This window comes from Peromyscus eremicus, chromosome 3, assembly GCF_949786415.1.
Source record: "Peromyscus eremicus chromosome 3, PerEre_H2_v1, whole genome shotgun sequence".
Taxonomy (NCBI): Eukaryota; Metazoa; Chordata; class Mammalia; order Rodentia; family Cricetidae; genus Peromyscus; species Peromyscus eremicus.
Genome location: NC_081418.1, coordinates 107,380,289 through 107,394,373, shown reverse-complemented (window position 1 = coordinate 107,394,373; position 14,085 = coordinate 107,380,289).

The following is a 14,085-nucleotide window of genomic DNA, read 5'->3' as shown; positions in this document are numbered from 1 at the left end:
CCCTCTCCTCCATCCATTCAAATGCTACCCTACTTTCTGTCTATGTAGATGCTCATATTCTGGATAGTTCTTCTCATAGGTCTATGGTCTTTAGTGACTGTTTTTTTATTTTTTAGCATAGTGTTTCATGGTTCATCTATGTTGTAGCCTGTGTCTATACTTCCTTTATTTCTGGGGCTGATTATACCATGATTTGGATATGCCATATTTGGTTTATACACTTACAAGTTTATGAGCATCTGAGTTGGTCATTATGAATTTACAGCTGGAACCTTCATTTGTGGACAGATGTTTGCACTTCTCCTCTGTGGCATGTAATTCTGGAGCACATTATAATTTGTGTTTAGTTGTTTGAGAAATTGACAGACTTGTTTGCAAGGAATACATTCTACCCCAGCGTACATTCCAGCCTGAGGTGCATGGGGGCTCTGATTTCTCCCCTTCTTTGCTGGTACCTGTTATTGCCTTGGGTTTTTGGTATAAATTTTACACTTAATTTTATAAACTTTATTTATTTATTTATTTATTTATTTATTTATTTGTTTTGTTTTGTTTTTCGAGACAGGGTTTCCTCTGTGTAGCTTTGCGCCTTTCCTGGAACTCACTTGGTAGCCCAGGCTGGCCTCAAACTCACAGAGATCCACCTGGCTCTGCCTCCCGAGTGCTGGGATTAAAGGCGTGCGCCACCACCGCCCGGCCAAACTTTATTATAAAAATACCTTCTGAATAAATAAAAAACATCACACACCAAAACTGACCAGACCCAACGTCTGTACAATTCAGTGAACATTCTAAGAAAGGCTAGAGATAAGGGCATGAGGGAAGACTGTTTGCGGATAAAGGACCAAGGCTAGGAAAGAGGATATGAAGCTCATTGGTTTATAGTTCTAATTCTGTCATGGATATTTTGGTTTAGGTGGTGGATAAGTGAATAAATTATATTTGATACAGGAAGTACAAAATTTAATGTGAAGCTTCACAGCTTCTGTTTGGAATGCATGTTCTAACTGTACAGAAGTTCACTGGGTAGTACAGACTTTGGGTCTGGCTTTTGGAGTCTAGTCATTCACATGGGTGTAGTACAGTATCTCTTAAACATCCCTGATTGGTGATGATGAGAGGAGCTTTCTCTGTTCTTCAGTGTAATTTCCTGCTGCAAAGTCTATTCATATCTTTGGCAGTTTTATAAGTAGACTATTTGTGATTTCACTGTTGAGTTGTGTGAGTTCGATATGTACTTTGAATCCCAGTCCCTTGTATGAAGTTTGATACAGATCAGAGGCTGGGGATGTTGCTTGGTTGGTAAACCATTTATCTAGTATTCATTTATTGTGTGTGTGTGTGTGTGTGTGTGTGTGTGTGTGTGTGTATGTGTGTGACACAACAAGTGTACAGGTCGAAGGACAGTTTGTGATAGTTAATTGTCTCCACTGTGTGAGTCTGCACAATGGAACTCAGGTCCTGCAGCTTGGCACCTGAACCATGTTGCCAACTCCCGAGCAGCAAATTTTAGTAGTAGTATTTTTTCTATTCTTTTTCTTCTGTATTTAATCAATTGCTGCCTTAAACTTTATTATTCTCTCCTGCTTGCCTTGGTTTAATTACCTTTCTTTTCCAAGTGTTTTAATGCTGAAGGTGTTGATATGAACTCTGTCCTCTGACACAGAGCAGGAGTTCACAGCTGTAAATTTCCTTTTATGAACTGCCTTAGCACTATCCCCTCAGCTTTGCCTGCTACATCTTCATTTTAACTCAGCTCAAGCATTTTATGTCTATCCTTTTGATTCATTTTGGGGGCTTTTTGATCATTTAGAAATACTTATTTAATTTTCATAAATTTGAAGGCTCTTTGCTATTTCCTTTTGTTTCATCATGGTTGGAGAACGTGCCTTATTTCTATCATTCTAAATTTTTGAAGTTTGTTGTATAACACAGCATGTAGCCTGTCCCAGGAGCAGCTACAATCCTGTTTCTAAGCATAATGCTTTGAGATTAATCCAGGCCATTAAAAGTATCTGTAGCTCTTTTTGCTATTGGATGATTTTTCTGTTGCATGGATAGGCTTTGATTTGTTTACCATCTAGGCGATGGATATTTTTCTCTGCAAATATTAACTACTATGAATATACCTAATATTTTCATTAACATACAAGACTTCATGTGCAAATGGTTTGTGTATGTGTGTGTGTGTGTGTTTGTGTGTGTGTGTGTGTGTGTGTGTTTGTGTGTGTGTGTTTATTTCTCCTGACAACATACCTGAAAGAGGATCACAGGAAAGCTGTGCATTTTACTGTAGGTGATATTGCCAAACAGCTTTTCAAAAGTAGCTGTGCAACTTTGCATTCCCACAAGTGAACATAGAGATTCCAGTTACTCCACATCCTTGTCAACACTTGATATTGTCTCTTTGACCATGCATTACAGTTCCCAACAATCGTTATGTTTTCATGTGATTATTGACTACTGAACAGTTTTTGGTTAACTGTCTTATCTTTGGACCAAGTTTTTTAAAACTGAAGCTTTCTTATCTCTATTAAGGCATTATACAAGTTTGGCAAATTCTTGCTAAGAATTTTTTGTTTGATATTTTTCTTCTAAATATTTCCACCAGGCTTTGGCTTTCTTTTGTTTTTGTGATGTTGTGTCTTAGTATTTTAATCTTAATGATGTCTAATTTATCAACATCTTTAGTGGACTATCTATGCTTTGTACTATAGGAAATCTTTAACCCAAAGCCACAAAGATTTTCTTTTATTTTTTTTCTCTACTTTTTTCACTTACTTGGTCCTTGTGGTATGTGTGTAGGTTGCTAGGAGTTACCTCTCAGACAATCGTGTAATCCATGAATAAGGAACTTGCTTTTTTCTTCCAGCTTGTATACTTTTATTCCCTTCTGGGACTTACTCTGTTAGTTACAGTGAAATACAATACCAAGTTAGATGAGTCATAAAAGAGTCTGTGTCCACTCTTAGTGGGAGGACGGTGTACAACGTTTTGCTGTGGCTTCTTTAATGGGCTTTTTTACGTGAAGGAAGCTCTCATTTTGGATGTCTAGTTTATTCAATGTTTTTTATGACTGAGTATACAATTTTATCAAGTGATTTCCTGTGTATTGATATGACCACATGACTTTAGTCTTTTAGTCTATTTATATGATTTTGGATGGATACACCAACCTTGCTTCCTATACTGAATTTTATTGGGTCATGATGCACTGTCCATTTGATAAATTTCTAGATTAAATTAACTATTTTAAATTATTATTGTTGTTGCTACTATTAATTGAGTACATGCACCTAAAGGTCAGCTATGCCTTTGGTAAAGGATTAATATCCAGGATATACAAAGAACTCAGAAAACAAAGAATCAAGAAAACAAATGACTCAATTAAAAAATTGGGCTATGGATCTTAATGGAGCATTTTCAAAAGAAGAAATAAAAATGGCTAAGAAATATTTAAAATATGGTTCAACATACTTAACAATTAGGGAAATGTAATTAAAACAAGCTTGAGATTTAGTCTTACTCCAGCCAGAATGGCTAAGATCAAGAAAAAAATCAACAACAGATACTGGTGGAGAGGACATGGAGAAAGGGGAAATCCTATTCACTATTAGTACTGCCACTCTGGAAATCAGTAAAGAGAATCCTCAAAAAGCCAAAAATAGATCTACTATGTGTCCTAGCTATACTACACCTTGACATAGTCCCCAGAGGACTCAACATTCTACTCCAAAGACACTTGTTCAGCTGTGTTCATTGAAACTAAATTCACAATAGGTAGAGAATAGAAACAACTTAAGTGTCCTTCAACTGATGTATGGATAATGGAAATGTCATATATACATGCAACTATTCAATAAACCAATAAAAAGAGCACAGAGGTGTGTCATGCCCAGGGTGAATGTTTTAGTACTGAAGGAGGCTGTGACTGGAGGAAGACCCCCTGAAGCAGAACTCATGACTTTGACAATGTTGGTTACAGTGTCTGTTGCAGCTGCAGGGAAAGTGTCCCTGAACAGTCCCCCAGTCAAGGCTGAGGAGTGTAAGTAGGGAAGGGTCTGTTGAGTGGACTAATCAGTGTAGCTAGAGTTTTTCTGGTCCTGCCTGGCCCACAGTTAGGACAAATCTCTCTAACCCACCAGTCCCGCAGCGGCTCAGACCCAACCAAGTAAACACACAGACTTACATTGTTTACAAACTGTATGGCCATGGCAGGCTTCTTGTTATCTACTTCTTTTATCTTAAATTAACCCATTTCTATTAATCTATACTTTGCCACGTGGCTTGTGGCTTACTGATGCCTTACATCTTGTTTGTCATGGTGGCGGCTGGCAGAGTCTCCCTCTGCCTTCCTGTTCTCTCAGTTCTCCTCTCTGTTAGTCCCGCCTATACTTCCTGCCTAGCTACTGGCCAATCAGTGTTTTATTTATCAATCAATCATCCATAGCAGATCAGTACCCTCATGTGTTCATAGAAAAGCATCCCACCAGGCAGTGGTGGCACACGCCTTTAATCCCAGCACTCAGGAGGCAGAGCCAGGTGGATCTCTGTGAGTTCGAGGCCAGCCTGGTCTACAGAGTGAGATCCAGGACAGGCACCAAAACTACACAGAGAAACCCTGTCTCGAAAAAAACAAAAAGCAAAACAAACAAACAAACAAAAAGCAAAGCAAAGCATCCCACGTGTTTACAGAAAAAGACAGGCTTAAGAAAAGCCTGACAAAATCAGCATTTACAACAGCATCTGAGTGTTTAAGGGTGCTTAATTCCTGCCTAGGCCCTGGGAACAGTAGGGCCCCTCTATAGGACTTAGTGTTGATATCAAGAGAAGAACTGTCCTGTAAAATGCATTCAAACATGGCTCTTTATCTTCCTCTGCCCAGCAGAGCTTTTGTGGAAGACACTTTTTTTTCAATGATAAAAAGTTGTACAAATTAAGTCCAAGGTTTCACTGTGAGAAGTTCCTAATTACAAATAGGTTTGATTTTTTTTTAATTTGGCATTGAAAATACAATGGTTACTTTTAAAATACTGAAAAGAAAAAAAGCTGCAAATGTGTTTTAAAAAGTAGTACTTTCTATCTTTAATTCCATCTTCTAGTATCTTCTGCAATTTTTCTTTTGTCTATTAAGATTTTCATTGTACAGTTTTTTTGCCTCTTTAGATTTATTCCTATTCATTTTAACTGAAACTATTGTTAATGAAATATTGTCTTGATTTATCAGTAAGTTATTGATATGTAGAGAGGATATTGATTTTCATGTTGATTTTTATATTTTGCTGTGTTGCTGACAGTATTTCTCTAAACTCAACAACTTCTGATGGAATCTTTAGGGTCCTTTTAAGTACAGAATCATGCCATCTTCAAATAACAATACTTTGACTTCTTCTTTTCCTATTTTTAATTCCTTTATTTATTTATTTATTTTGCTCTAGCTCTCTTCTGTAGCTAAGACTTCAAGCAATAGAAAGTAAGAAAGGAGAGAGTGGAACCCTAATTTTACAGGAATGTCTTCAGCTTTTCCCAGTTTAGTATGATGTTGCATGTAAGTTTGTAACATATGATCTTTATGTTGCGATATGTTCTTTCTATTTCTGATTTCTTCATAGCTTCTACTGCTAAGGGATGCTTTTCTACATCTATTGGGATGATCTGCCCTTAAGGGCTTCTGCCCTTAAGTCGACTTATTTTGTTACGTTGACTGATTTGCTTATAGTGAATCCTGCTTGCGTTCTTGGGCTGATGCTAGCTTGGTCATGTAAGGATCTTAATGTTTTTCTTGAATTTGGTTTGTGATTGTTTTTGATCTGTATTCATCAGGGGAATTGGTTTACAGTTTTCTTCCTTTGTTGTGCCCTTACCCAGTTTTGGTAAAGCTGGCTTCATAGAATGAGCTGATGGTATTCCTTCCATTTGCATTTTATGGGGTTATTTTAGGAAGATTGGTGTTATCTCTTTCATAAAGATGTGGGTAGAAGGCAGTAGTGAATCAGCACTGCCCAGGGCTTTTGGTTGTCAAGAGAATTTTTATTATGTCTTCGTCTTATTTCTTGCTGTGGGTATGCTTTTGCTCCTATCTCTTGATTTAGTGTGGGTAAGTCATATTTGTCTAGGAACTTATCCATGTCTTCTGCATTTTCCAGACTTTTGGAATATAATCATTCAAAGCATTATCCAGTAACCTTCTGTATTTCACTGGAATCTGTTGTTGTAACATTCTCTTCATATCTAATTTTACTAACTTGTTTCTTTATATTAGTCTGACTAGAGGTTTGTTAATCACATTTATACTTTCAAAGAGCCAAATCTTTGTTTAATTAGTTCTATGTATTTGTCTTTCAGTCTATACTTTGTTATTTTATGCCCTGATATTTATTATTTCTTTTCAAGTAATGTTCTGGAGGTTTATATTGTTCTTGTTTTATATTATCAATATATATATTTTAGGTCATTTATTTGAAATCTCTCTGGTTCTTTCATGGATACACCCATATCTGATAATTTCTTTTTTTTTTTTTGTCCTTTTTCTGGTAGATATGATTTAATGTTTTTATATTGAAAGTATTTATATATTTTATGGACCATGGATTTTACCTCTTTTTTTTGCTTATTTACTTTTTGTTATTACATCCCAACCAGTTTCCCTTCCCTCCTCTCTTCCCAGTTCCTCCCCAACACCTACCCCAATCCCTGCCCCATCTACTCCTCCTCCGTTGTTTCTCTTCAGGTACAGCCTGGCCTCCCACAGATATCAGCCAGCCATGTGTATCAAGGTGCAGTGAGACTAGGCACCTCCTCTTCTATTAAGGCTGAATGAGGAGGAATGGGCCCCAAAAGCAGACAACAGAGTCAGAGATATCCCTGTTCTCACTGTTAGGAGTCTCACAAGAAGACCAAGTTACACAACTGTAACATATATGCAAAGGGCCTAGGTCAGTCCCATGCAGGCTCCCTGGTTGTTGGTTCAGTCTCTGTGAGCCCCTATAAGCCCAGGTTAGTTGGTTCTATGGGTTTTCTCGTGGTGTCCTTGACCGCACTAGCTCCTACAATCCTTCCTCCCCCCTTCCACAGGATTCCCCGGGCTCTGCCTAATGTTTGGCTGTGGGTCTCTGCATCTGTTTTCACCAGTTGCTGGATGAACCCCCTCTGGTGACAGTTGGGCCAGGCACCTACACTTTTGTTTATATTTAAGAAGTTTTCGGTTTCTTCCTTAATTTCCTTGGTGACCAGAGTGTATTGTTCAGTGTCCATGTGTTTATAGTTTCTATATTTCCTCCTGCTATTGATTTCTAGTTCGTTCCACTGTGATCTGACAGTATGTAAGAAATGTGATTATTTTGATTATTTTGTTTATTTTGATTATTTTGTTTCTTAATATTTCTTTTGTAGCCTAGAATATAGTCTGTTTTAAAGAAAAGGACCCCTGGGTTACTGAGAGTAATCTGGATTGTGCATCTATGGGATGGATATTCTGTAGACAGTTGTTAGGTCCATTTGGTTCATGGTTACTTTAGCTCTGCAGCTCTGTTGCTTTAAGTTTGAGTAACCTATCTAAAGATGAGAGTGACCCACTATTACTGTATCAGGGCTTATCTGACCGTTTTTGTCAGTAACATTTATTTAATAAGATTGGAAGCCCCAACATTTGCTGCTTACATGATTAAAATTATTGTATATTCTTGATTAATTGATACCTTTTTTTAGTATATACTGGCCTTCTGTATCTCTTTTGACTAATTTTGGCTTGATGTGTATTTGATCAGCTATCAGAATAGCTATGCCAGCTCTGTTTTGATTTCCACTCACTTCATAGATTGACTTCTATTGTAGTTTTGTTTGTTTTTTCTTCCCCTGTGTATGTGTGTGGAATGAGAATGTGTATAGATAATGTACTCATGTGTGGAGGAAGGGCATGTGTGCACATTGGAAGCCACATGTAGAGGCCAGAGGTTGACATGATGTGTCTTCCTTGATCGATTTTTATTTTATTTACTGGGGCAGGATCTCTTGATGATCCCAGTACTCACTGTTTTTGCTAGTCTACCTAACCAGATTTCCCTGGGGAATCTTCTCAAATGCTAGGGTACAGGCAGGCTGCCACACTTGCCCAACTTGACTTCCATTCTTTGGCTGTCAATCTGTGGATATCTTTACCAGTAAGTTATGTTTCTCAGAGACCACAGATTGTTGGACTTAGTTTTAAAATCTAGTCAGCCAAACTGCATCTCATTATTGGTGAGTTGAGGCCAGCAATATAAATGATTACTATTGAGAGGTATTTATTGATTCTTATAAATCTATGGATTGCTTTTCTGGTTTGCTGGATTGCTAGTTTTTCTTTTCTTTTTTTCTGTAGAAGTACCAGGGGTTTGTTGATTTTGTGTGATGGATATGATGGTCTCTTTCCTAGCTCTCCTTCATCCAATCACGTTTGACCACATTTGTCCCTCACATTTATGTTGATTTCTTTGTTTTTAAAGTGAGTCTAAAAGCTGAATTTAATTAAATTGCTATAGTGTCAAACTGCCCTTAAACACTTATGCTTATACTCAGAGAAGTGCTGCTCTTAGCCTTAGTCAGAAAAGCTTTATTTTGCAGTAAGTGATGGTGAATGCAGAGACTTAAAACTATACAGATTCTTCTCATACAAATAATTAGGTCAACAAAATAAATAAAAACTGCACTAGTAGATTAGAGAATATTGCTTCATACTTCATGCTTTTCATTCTCTACAAATAAAGAATCATTTCCCTGTAGGAATGCTATTTAAATCACTCTCCATCTGCGATCGATCATTTATATGACTATTATAGATTGCCTATTACTAAAATGTGAGCTCTAGTTTATATTTATTTGTAATATGCTTCGTCTTTTTTATCCAGATAATTCAGTGAATTTGTTAATTTTCTTTGGGATACAGTGTGGCTATGTGGTTGAATTCTTCATTTATCTAGTAATTCCCGCTAAGTGCTTCTGTGTGTTATACTGAAGATTGTTCCATTCATCATACGCACTGTGTTCTCTCTGGAGGAAGTTTTGGGATCCTCACCTTCCCATTCTGTATAAGGAGAAAGATCTAGCAGTGATATTTCTAAAAAAACAAAAAACAAACAAACAAAAAACCAGGCTGACTCTTCATAGTTAGACTTTTATTTCTTTCCAACTATACTGTTCCTTCTTTCTTTAAAAAGAAATGTTTGTGCATATGTGTGTGCATGTGAGTGTGTGTAAGTGTCACATGTCTGCAGGTTTCTGCAGAGGCCAGAAGCAGGCATAGGATCCCCTGAAGGGAAGTTACAATGTGAGTGCTGGGAACCAAACTCTGGTCTTGTAGAAGAGCAGTAAGCTATCTTAAAAATTGCTTCCTTACAGCTCCCTGTTTCTTCATTTCTTGGTCAATTGTTGTAAATGTTTTTCTACTTTTTATTTTCCCCTCTTTTATGATGGTTTATCTTCAAGAAGAAATGGGGACATCTGATGTAATTTTAAAGTTGGTACCTTTATAGGATTTCCCAATATAGATAGTCCCTTTTCTTTTTCCATTCAGCAAGAATGGTACTTATATTTCTCTACTGGTTTGTTTTATGCTGCGATTAATAGTGAACATACTAGCAACTAGAAGACAATCAACTGCTATAGCATATTTGTCTAAAAGATCAATTCAGTAAGAAACAATAATTATATGTGGTAATGCACACTAATTATCTATTTGATATTATCTGCATATCTCAAAACACCATGCATGTGCAAACATAATTTTCACTTGCCAATTTAAAGCTAAAATTTAAAAGACATAATTATACATATTTTGAGTTCAGATAAAAGGAAAAGCAGGTAAAGCTTTCAAATTTTTTGTTGCTTATTACTAAATTTATTATTTGAGAACTTATACATAAATATAATGCATTTTAGTTAAAGCTAGCCCCACCCATTTCTCCCATACTCCCAAACCACTTTTTCCTCCCAACTTCAGGCATTTGTTTTTTAAACGCACTGAGTCCAGGTGGTACTGCCAATATGTGCATGGGTACAGGAGCATCTATTGAAACATGGATGCCATAGCAGGGGGCTGCATTAAAAAAAAAGGGACTCTCTTTACTCCATCAGGCTATCAGTAACCAACAGCTTCTCATCTAGGGGTAAAGCCGCTCCCTCATTCATACTAGGATGTTGCCTGGCTTGGTCTTGTGTGTGTCTTGTGCATGCAGAGATGAGTACTAATGAATCTTCTTTAAAAAAAAAAAAATCTGGCTGTGTAACTGGAACTTACCTAGAACAGAACTGAATCTTTAATGTATATTTCACTGAGTTCTTACATAAATATGTCTTTAACAACCATTATAATAAGCTGGCAGAACAATTATATCCTCCAAAATGTTCTTTCTGATCCATTTGTATAGAATCAGCCTTTCTTCCCATAAACCACCACAGAAAGCCACTAACCTGTGGCTTTTATCGCAACTGTCATATAAATAGAACCAATGGCACCCTTTTGTCTCTCATTCTCGGTGACCCTCACACTTTGGCAACTGCTTACCTATAGTTTTCTCCAGCTTCTGTAACCTCCTTGCCCTTCAAGCTTAGAGACCTGATGGCTTCCCACTTCATCCCACATGAGGGTTCATCACTCACGGGCAGTTTTCCGTAGCCTTGCAGGATTTCTTACGAAAATGTAAAAGCTTTTATATATCAGAATCTCAAGGTGAAACGTGATAATAAAAACTGAATGAAAACTGAGGGAGCTTAAAACTGAGGCGTGTCCAGTGCCTTGATCCCTCACTGTCTGCTCCTGGTTTCCTGCTTCTTTATTAATTTTGTGGGACTAATAAAAAACATCCTCTTAAATGATCACTGCATGCATCCCATGAGCCAGTATGCACAGAGCACTGGCCACATGGTAAATAGTAGCTAAATTTGAGTGGTGTGTGTAAGTCTTTGTTCCAGACCCTTAGTTTGACTCATTTCCACACCTATTGTGTAGATATATCCCAATGGTATACATTTCCCAAAAGGAGACTTGCCCTTAAAAATTCAATATCTTCCCAAGTACCCGGTGTACCTTTAACTGGGGATTAGACCAATTAATTGGGCATCACCTATATAAATAGACAAGTCAAACTGTGCCCATTTCTTAACGTAGAAACCCATAGGAAGAGAATTAACACTGCATGTAACTTTATAAAATTCAGTTTTTATTATCACGTCTTACTTTGAGATTCTGATACATAAAAGCTTTTACATTTTTGTAAGAAATTGAACCTGTATTAAGCCGAGCTCCTAAGGCAGTAGACTCTGAAACAGAGGCTAGCCTGCTTGTAAAGTTTATTGGGGAGCACCCTCAGGATCAACACCCATGAAGGTCAAGGGAGTGGGGTCTGATGGAGAAAGGCAATGGCCACAGACCCTCAGCCTGGACAGACATACGCGCTCACTCAGGGATGAGATGTAGGCCCTCTGCAGTTGAGGACAGTGCATGGAGCCTTTTTGCCTAAAGCCCCACAGCTGTACTCCGGCCACCAAAACTCCCAGCGTGGAATGGAGGAAGGAGGCCTCGGTCCTGACAGGTGTTTGCTGACAAACTGCACCCAATGCTGTAGTCTCCCAGAACCTCCGCAGCCGTGTTTACTCCCAGTGCTTTCTTGACTCTGTTCTAAGTGAGACAGAGGACGAAGGGATGCTCCAGTGCTTTGCTCTGGGATGGGGAATTATGAGTTTCATTATCATTTCTTTCGTCTCTTCACCTTGAGCATCCCTAGTGTTAGGAGTTTTTAAAGCACCAAATTGGACTTGTTTCTAACTAATAATGGTCATAATTTGGGCTAAAGCCAGGGATCCTGCAGGAAAACAAATAGCACACTCAAATGGGGACAACCAGGGAGTGTTTAATGAAGGATCTATTCAGAAATTGTGTGGGCAAGGCTAAGGAAAACTGCCCGTGAGTGATGAACCCTCGTGTGGGCAGAAGTGGAAGCCATCAGGCCTCTAAGCTTGAAGGGCAAGGAGGTTACAGAAGCTGGAAAAAGCTATAGATAAGCAGTTGCCAATGGTCCAGAGGGGAGGAATCCACTTTAGTAAATGCCTGGTGTTCTTCTGTTCATATCTCTCATCAGCTGAGCGTACCAGAAGGCAGCAACAGTGCAAGGGGACCTTGGAGGCAGTCCATGAGATGTGTCTAGGATAGGTCATTATGGAATAAATATGGAACAACAGAAAAGTCTCCTCTTACGGCTCTGTGCAATTTTCAGTAACATTAACACTACTTTCTGGTTTTATTTTATTGAAGATTTTAGATTTATTTATTTTACTCTTTTTGTATGGATGTTTTGCCTGTGTGTATGTCTGTGTATCACTTGAGTATCTGGTGTCCTTTGAGGCCAGAAGAGGATGTAAAATGCCATGGAACTGTAATTACAGGTGGTTGTAAGCCACCATGTGGGTGCTAGGAATTAATCTCAGATCCTCTGAAAGAACAGCCAGTACTCTTAGCCACTGAGCCATCTCTCCTGTTCTTATTCACCAGAATGTTATTATTATTATTATCATCATCATCATCATCATCATCATCACTATTATATTTTTAATTTTGGTGACAGGTCCTTACTATGGTGCCTAGGCTGGCCTTAAGCTCATGGTCAGCCTCCCTTAGCCTCCTGTGTGCTGGTATACAAGTATGTTCCACCATGCCAAGCTCAGTATGTAATTTTTAAAGCAGAATTTGTCTGATATTTACTTGCTAAAAATTCCTCAGAGTGTTAACTACTTTTCTATTGCTGAGATGAAACACAATGATTAAGGTGACTTATAGAATAAAGGGCTTATTTGGGTTTAGGATTCCAGAGAGATTATAGTCCATGATGGTAGAATGAAGGCAACAGCCCGGAGGCTGGACATCACATCTTGAACTGCAGGCAGAAAGCACAGAACTCTCAAAGCCCACCTCCAGTAACACAGTTCTGTGTGCGAGGCCACACCTCCTAAATGTCCCAGACAGCATCGCCAACTGGAGAGCAAGTGTTCAAACATCTGAGCCCATGGGGGCATTCTCATTTAAAGCACCACATACCATGTTTAGCTAATGTTCTTAAATGAAGAATACTAATTGTAGCATGACCTGCAGGCTTCTGATCTGGTCCAGCCCACAGCATACAGCTTCATTCATGTCAAAGAGCCCTCTGTTTCATTTTTTCCCCTTGACACAGCATAGGCCTACTTCATTCAGGTCCTCAAGCCACCTACAGCCCCTTCAATCCCATCCTACTGTTACCTCTCCTTGAGACAATACTAATGCTGTGGAATAATCCTCTTGTACACTGTAAAGATTTGTCACTCTAACTGATTTAATAAAACACTGACTGGCCAGTGGCCAGGCAGAGAGTATAGGCAGGGTGACCAAACTAAGAATTCTGGGAAGAAGAAGAACAGGTTCAGGAGTCACCAGCCAGACACAGAGAAAGCAAGGTAAGAATGCTGTACTGAGAAAAGGTATCAAGCCACATGGCTAAACATAGGCAAAAATTGTGTGTTGATTTACTCATAAGAGCTAGTTAGTAATAAGCCTGAGCTACCAGCCAAGCATATAATTAATATAAGCCTCTGTGATAATTTGGGAAGTGGCTGCTGTGTATTTGGGAGTTGCTAGCAGGACAGAAACTTCTGCCTACAGTACACAGTTAAGCTTTCCATGCCCTTCATATCACAGCCAAGGTCTGATTCTTCAAGAACCCTCTGATTCTTCCTCCACCACCCTAGAACTGTTTAAAAAAAAAACCTGTTAAATGCTCTTAGCACAGCCTTTACTTCCAGAAAACACTCTTCAAAGTTGATAGTTTGTGAAATGGTTCAGTGCCCATTTGCCTTTAGTTATAAGTTTGAAGAGGACAGACAGGCTCTGCTACAATGTCTTCTGTCCTATGGTAGGTGTTCATGAAGGTTCATCTAATGCATGTGAAGAAGTGGGGTGACAAATGCCTGGCAAGCAGGAGGACCCTCTTGGAATGCAAATAAAAAGCTGAGTGCTTATAACCTCAGCATCTGCTAGGGAAGCAGAGAAAGGAAGATCCCTGGGCTCCCTGAACCACCAGC